The sequence below is a fragment of the Amphiprion ocellaris genome, chromosome 1, assembly GCF_022539595.1.
Source record: "Amphiprion ocellaris isolate individual 3 ecotype Okinawa chromosome 1, ASM2253959v1, whole genome shotgun sequence".
Classification (NCBI taxonomy): Eukaryota; Metazoa; Chordata; class Actinopteri; family Pomacentridae; genus Amphiprion; species Amphiprion ocellaris.
Window position 1 is genome coordinate 6,740,707 of NC_072766.1, and position 6,641 is coordinate 6,747,347.

The window sequence follows — 6,641 nt, forward strand, 5'->3', positions numbered from 1 at the left end:
CTTCCTGGCTCTCTGCCCATTGGGGGAGGGAAAAGAGGGCGGGGAAAGCAGAGTGAGGGAGAGGGCTTGTCCTCTGCCTCCCTCTACTCCCTTACCGTCTCTATTTAACCTCCAGCTATTATTATTTCTCCTAATCCATATCCACTGACTAGATCTAGCAGCCACATCTGCCATGTCCCTCACCGTCTTCCTCAAACTCTGCCCCTGCACTCCTAGCTCCCTCAAAAGTGAAACAGCTGACCCTGCAACAAAACCCCTACACCCCGTTTCAACTGGGCGAACTCTGGTTTTCCATCCCCTCTGCTCAGCTTCTGTCTTTAAGTCTGCATATGTAGCCTTCTTCCTCTCATAAGCTGCATCCACTGAATTTTCCCACGGAACTGTTAACTCAATGAAATACATTAGTTCCTTGGGTTTGTTCTGTATGAAACCCCAAAAGTCTGAATTGATGTTTTTGAGACTGTCATCGGTAAACTGCAGTTTCAAGGTGGAAATGCTCAGTCTTGGTGCTGGCTGCTTATTTTGCTCATGATGTATCTTTCAGCAAAAAATGTAATCATATGGACATATTATCAAACTAAAAACAATATAACTGTCACCAAACAGAGTCTGATATTGACTTTATATTGTGTTTTGTCCCTCATTTCTACAATTCACTACACTTAAAAATTAAAGATGTATGCATTTATATGTTTATATCATACCATCAGGGCATAGAAAAGGCAAAAATATGTTGTTATTTTCACTAAAAACCTTTGAACTGGATAGTGAGCAGCTCAAGCAGACAGAAGTCAGTGTAAAAACACAGTTTTATCAGCAAAAATGATGAGAAACAAAGACAACTTCAAGCTGCAATAAAAACCACTAATAAATCCCATGGCCTCCCAGACCTTGTCCCTCTCCACATGACAAGTGACTGGCATTATATCTTTTCAGGCTGAAACCTACCATCTGCTCAGTTAAGAATGTGGGTGAGCTCAAGAGGTGCAATCATTCCAAGAATGCTAACTAGTAAACACATGGTTATTTAAGATACTCTTAAGATGTGTATTGGTGACATTTCACTATGTGCGTAAATGGTGGAGAACAGTTTAGTCACTTCAGTCACTTGCGAGTGCCCATTAAGATACAATGGGCAACGTGGGTTTTCAATATCATTGAATGAGCACCTGATCTGCTACATCTCACCACAAACTGAAACAATAAACCAGAAGTCATGTTTTAATATCTGCCAATGTTGGGGAACAGTGACAGATAAAAAAAGAGAAGGAAGCAGGTTTTCACGTTTTAGGATGCAATACAAAGTTATCTTGTGTCTAAATCACCACCTAACCCTCTAAACTAACCTAATAATAATTAAAAACAATAGGTTTTAGTGCAGTGTTTGCTCACTAGAGTCTTACTTACAGTCGGAGGAATACAGTATTTTTTTTGGAATGCCACTGAATAATCTCTATACTGTAAAAGCATATGTCCTGTCTTGCTCTTCTGTTTCATCTACTTAATTCATTTTTATGATAAAGAGCAGGAATAAGAACATGGACTACTTTACCTCAAAATAGGTCAAAGTGATTTTCTACGGAGGAGATAGAATCATATGGGTCACTGCATTATTTCTGGAAATTCATAAAGAGCAAGTGTTGTAGGATTGTTGAAAATTACAGACCAATTTTATATAGGTGACCTAGTAGAGTGTCTATATTTGTCTTGCATTGGGTTTACTGTATGTGCAGGGAGCGGATTTGTCTCTCCCTCTTTTTTACATCTCGTCTCACTTTGTCCGGCCTTTTCTTCATCTTTGTTCCCTCTCACCATACATGGCTGCCAGTCTGTGTAGCTGCCCGTGTCTATCAAAGCTGAGCTGCTACAAAACCACTGTAAAAATTCTATTAACAAAAAAAAAAAAAACAACACTCATGTCTCATATTTTGACGTAATAGCTCAAGGTTTTGTTTTAAAAAGCAGTTTCACACATAATGACTCATATCTTGAAATTATCCCAAAAATCTTAATGGTGTCTATTTTACTCCACAACACCCCTGAATAGCTTTGTCACTTTGATTTCAAGATACTGTGGATCTGAAAACAGGATTTGAGGTTTCCTCTTTGGTGTTTGGCTTGACTTGGACTCAAATAGGCCAGCTCAATTTGTCTTGTCTAAGGCGATTTTGACTCCAGGGATGGTCACAATCTCACCCTCTGTGGCTAAGCGTGTCTGTCTCTTCCTCTTTATCTCTCTCTGCCCCCCTCCTCAACTGCTATCTCCCTCTTTCTGTCTGTGCACTACACCATCCACTCCTCCTTCCCCTTCCCTCTCCGCGACCTCTGTCTCAGTCACCCTGTAGTGAACAGGTGTATCTGTCTGTCTCCTGATGAGTTTATTACTCTGAAGTGTCTCCATAGTCCCCGTGGACCCCCTGCCTCCTAATACGCTTAGCCCTCACAGCTTATGTCAGCCAGAGTTGGTGGTCTGATAACGCTCCACTTGATCAAGCCGTCCGCATCAGGGTCCATCTGGCTGGCAGTCACTTCGGTCAGCTTGTATGTCAGGAGTTGACACGCAGACAGACAAACACCCATACAGAGTAACCTTCTCCCACCCACTTAAGGTGATGAGAGTGACACTGCAGTGTGGTATCATGGTGACCAGCTTTCCAGACCTTGGGAACATTTATAGACATGTTTTTTTTTTTTTTTGTCAGTGAGCTGGTATGGAGATTAATGCAGAGTGACTCAGCTTGGTTCCTTCAACACATCAGGCTGCTGTGCTCTCAGGAGGAATCAGAAAGAAGTTCATTACATATACAGCAGCAAAAAGAATGAATTCTCAGTTCGCTCTCAGAGAGTATTTACTGTTATATACCAGGTTTAAAGTCATAGTACTTCAGCTTGAAGCTACGAATAATTTTTTTTTCTTTGATTATTACATCAGTAGTGCAATTGAGTTTGTGCCTACTTGGAGCGACAGTACAACACTGATGTATTGTATCATTTGAAATTGAAAACTTTTTTTGTAAACGTGGTTAATGAGATTTTCTGCAAATCCTGAGAAGCAATATCAATCATTTGGAGCTGTTGTTTCTGGCCACCTGATGAACATAAGTCAAATATCCACTTTCTTGATAGTTCTAGTTGGGTCTCCACCAACTCCCAGGGGGAAAAATATGGCTTTTAGCTCCTTCAAGTTTCTTTATGTTTACAAGAAAGTCTGCCATTTGGTGCTGGAGATGTTGTGTACAATGGGCTTATAGGAGTTGATTCCATAAAAACAGCCACCTGCTAGCTGTATCTGAAAACAAAGCTAGTGAGTGCAGTGAGAGTGAACCTAAACTTGAAGGCCTGAGATAACAATGAGCTGACATAATCCTGCAAGGGGAACTGGGAGGTGGGCGTTCATTTTTTGGGGTGGGAGGATCATGCATTTCACTCAACCATTTGAAACATTGCTAACATATGGGAATATTGATCAGAACTGCTTTGAAAAATAGGTTGTAGATTGAACCAAAAAGAAACAACGTGACACCGGATACTCTACTGTGATGCAGGGATTACATGTCACAAGATGCTCTTCCAAGGTCTCTAGGTTACTGATGTGGTTTCACTGGTGGAGTTACATGTTCTGTATTCACAGTAACAGCGAGATTGTATCCTCCCTTCATTCATGATGTCACCCTTGCACTGCCTCTGATTCACAGCATAGTGTATAAATAACCTCAAGCTAACACATGTTCTGAGTAATCCATAGCGGCTCCATGCTATGATCCTGGACAGCAGAGGTGACTCAGGAGGTAAGTTTTTGGCTTCCCATCAACCAAGAAATGTTTCCACCCTCCAACCACCTCGTCTGTCTTGCTCTCTCTCTTTTTTCCTCTCTCACCATGTATTTTTCTCTGTCTTCTACTTGCAAACACCTGCCCCTCCTCCCCTCCTCAACCTTCCTACCAGGAGATATCAAAGGAGTTGAAAGCAAAACAAAGACTCGCAACCCATCCCCATAGAGCGGTGCGGTGCCTGTGCTTAGATGTGTATCACGCTAAAGTGAAAGTGCAGCACCTGATTCCCTCAGTGCTACTGCAAAGGCTTTGTAGACTCTGAAGGCCTTGAAGTATGCATATGGGTTGTGTTCATCATCAGTAGATTGGTGCACAGCAGCCAGAGACTACCCTCAGACTCAGTAAAGCACCCACAGGTGCTACTCACATGTGATATTTTACATGCAAAATGACATGAGCTGTGGCACGCACATAGTGTGCTTTAATCACCGTATATATATATATATATATATATATATATATATATATGTATATATATATATATATATATATATATATATATGGCATGCCGTTTAGGAAATTATATATATATATAAAATCTAGAATTCTGAATATATGGAATGAAAGTTTGAATATATTGAATGAAAGTCGGAATATATTGAATGAAAGTTTGAATATATTGAATGAAAGTCTGAATATATGGAATGAAAGTCGGAATATATTGAATGAAAGTCAGAATATATTGAATGAAAGTTGGAATATATTGAATGAAAGTGTTCAGACTTTCATTCCATATATTCAGATTCTCATTCCATATATTCAGAGTTTCATTCAATATATTCAGAGTTTCATTCAATATATTCAGAGTTTCATTCAATATATTCAGTTTCATTCCATATATTCAGAGTTTCATTCCATATATTCAGAGTTTCTTTCAATATATTCAGAGTTTCATTCAATATATTCAGAGTTTCATTCCATATATTCAGAGTTTCATTCCATATATTCAGAGTTTCATTCAATATATTCAGTTTCATTCCATATATTCAGAGTTTCATTCAATATATTCAGATTTTCATTCCATATATTCAGATTTTCATTCCATATATTCAGAGTTTCATTCAATATATTCAGAGTTTCATTCCATATATTCAGAGTTTCATTCAATATATTCGGATTTTCATTCCATATATTCCGAGTTTCATTCAATATATTCAGAGTTTCATTCAATATATTCGGATTTTCATTCCATATATTCCGAGTTTCATTCAATATATTCAGAGTTTCATTCAATATATTCGGATTTTCATTCCATATATTCAGACTTTCATTCCATATATTCCGAGTTTCATTCAATATATTCAGAGTTTCATTCAATATATTCAGAGTTTCATTCAATATATTCCGAGTTTTTACCTACCGAGCCCCGGAAGGGACATGTCGGTATGGCGAAACGACAATGGAGGACACCCACCCGTACGAGAGTTTTATTGAGTTTTATTTTGTAATCAGCCTAAAATACAAAGACATTCAAGCAGTGCGATGCATGAGGAGTCTGCCATGCAGACCAGCGATCCTGATCCTGGTAAGTTTTATTTCTCCAACACCCTGCTGTTAGCCCGCTATGAATACACCAGCTACAGTAGTCCCACATTAATATTATGAAGGCTACACCAGCTAACGTGGTAGGACACAGCATCAGTGATCAGAGGTTGGCGTTGAACTGTTGTTTGCTAACCAGTTAGCCGCCGCTAAGCTAACAAACTATGGAACAATTCCTTATAAAACCTGAGAAAAGGAGCAGCAGTATTTCCTAACAAGACCTGTATTCAAAACCTCCCACGTTGTTACACAACGGCCCATTAATCATATTACTGAACTATATGGTAATCATTGAAATTTCTCTTGAAGAATCAATGAACTGTTTGCTAACATTATCATTAATGTAAGTCTAAAACTAATTCAACTGATCAATTTAACACAATGAAGTAAAGAGTACTGGTAATGTGCAGCTATTTTTATCATTTCAAGGTAAAATGCTGACTGTTCTTGAGGTTTCAACTTTGCAGATGTGGAAATTCAAAGCATTGATTTCCTTTACTCAGATTTTTTTGGGTGGTTTTCAGTTGTGCCTCAAAGCAAGGCATTTAGCACTGTTGGAAATTATTACAGGTATTTTTGTAACACTTTCTAACATCGTATGGACAAAGCAATAATTAAACAGTTAATGGAGAAAATGGTTTTAAATTACAGATGCTATCATCAACATTTCTTATTCATTTATTTAGTTGTCGGCCTTGGATGATGAGGTCCAGTTACCAGGATCACTACTCTGCAGCTCACTGATCCCATCCTGCAGCTCATCCATGCCGTCCTCCTCTCAACAGACCAAATCAAGTAAGATCTGTTTAGACTGTGTGGACAACAACATGATCAATATGTTAACTTTCAGCCCATCCTAAAATCACAAAACAGAACATTTACTTTAACTGTGTTTATGAATATAGAAAGTAATTACTAACAACTAATACCTTTTTGGGTGCTTTTATGCAGGAAAAAGGAAGCAGGATGCTACTGTGGATCTGCTCTTCAGATTAGCTCTGCTGTGATTAACAATCTGCCTTCATCGCAGTCACAGCCAACGGGGAAGGCAAGTAATTGTCAGAGATGTTTTGACTCTTCACACTGAACATGTTAGCGTTAGCTTAGTTACTTAGCTTCGACTATGTTTTCATCCATTACATAACAGTTAAACGCAGTAAGTTGATGATAATATCTATGTTCATCTTTACAGATGGTCTTAAGGTTAATTGCGAGGCAGAGGTCAGCTGTTGCCTGGATATCCGGGATCACGCCACTGGTGGGACA

At 38.8% G+C, this 6,641-nt stretch overlaps 1 long non-coding RNA gene across 1 annotated transcript; it reads left to right on the forward strand.

Annotated features, from left to right (window-relative positions):
* Positions 1-5,054: 5,054 nt before the first annotated feature.
* On the forward strand, positions 5,055-6,423 carry LOC111578851 (uncharacterized). Its single transcript, XR_008604235.1, has 3 exons — positions 5,055-5,358; positions 6,062-6,170; positions 6,327-6,423. It is a non-coding gene; the product is annotated as an uncharacterized LOC111578851 (long non-coding RNA).
* The last annotated feature ends 218 nt before the right edge of the window (positions 6,424-6,641 follow it).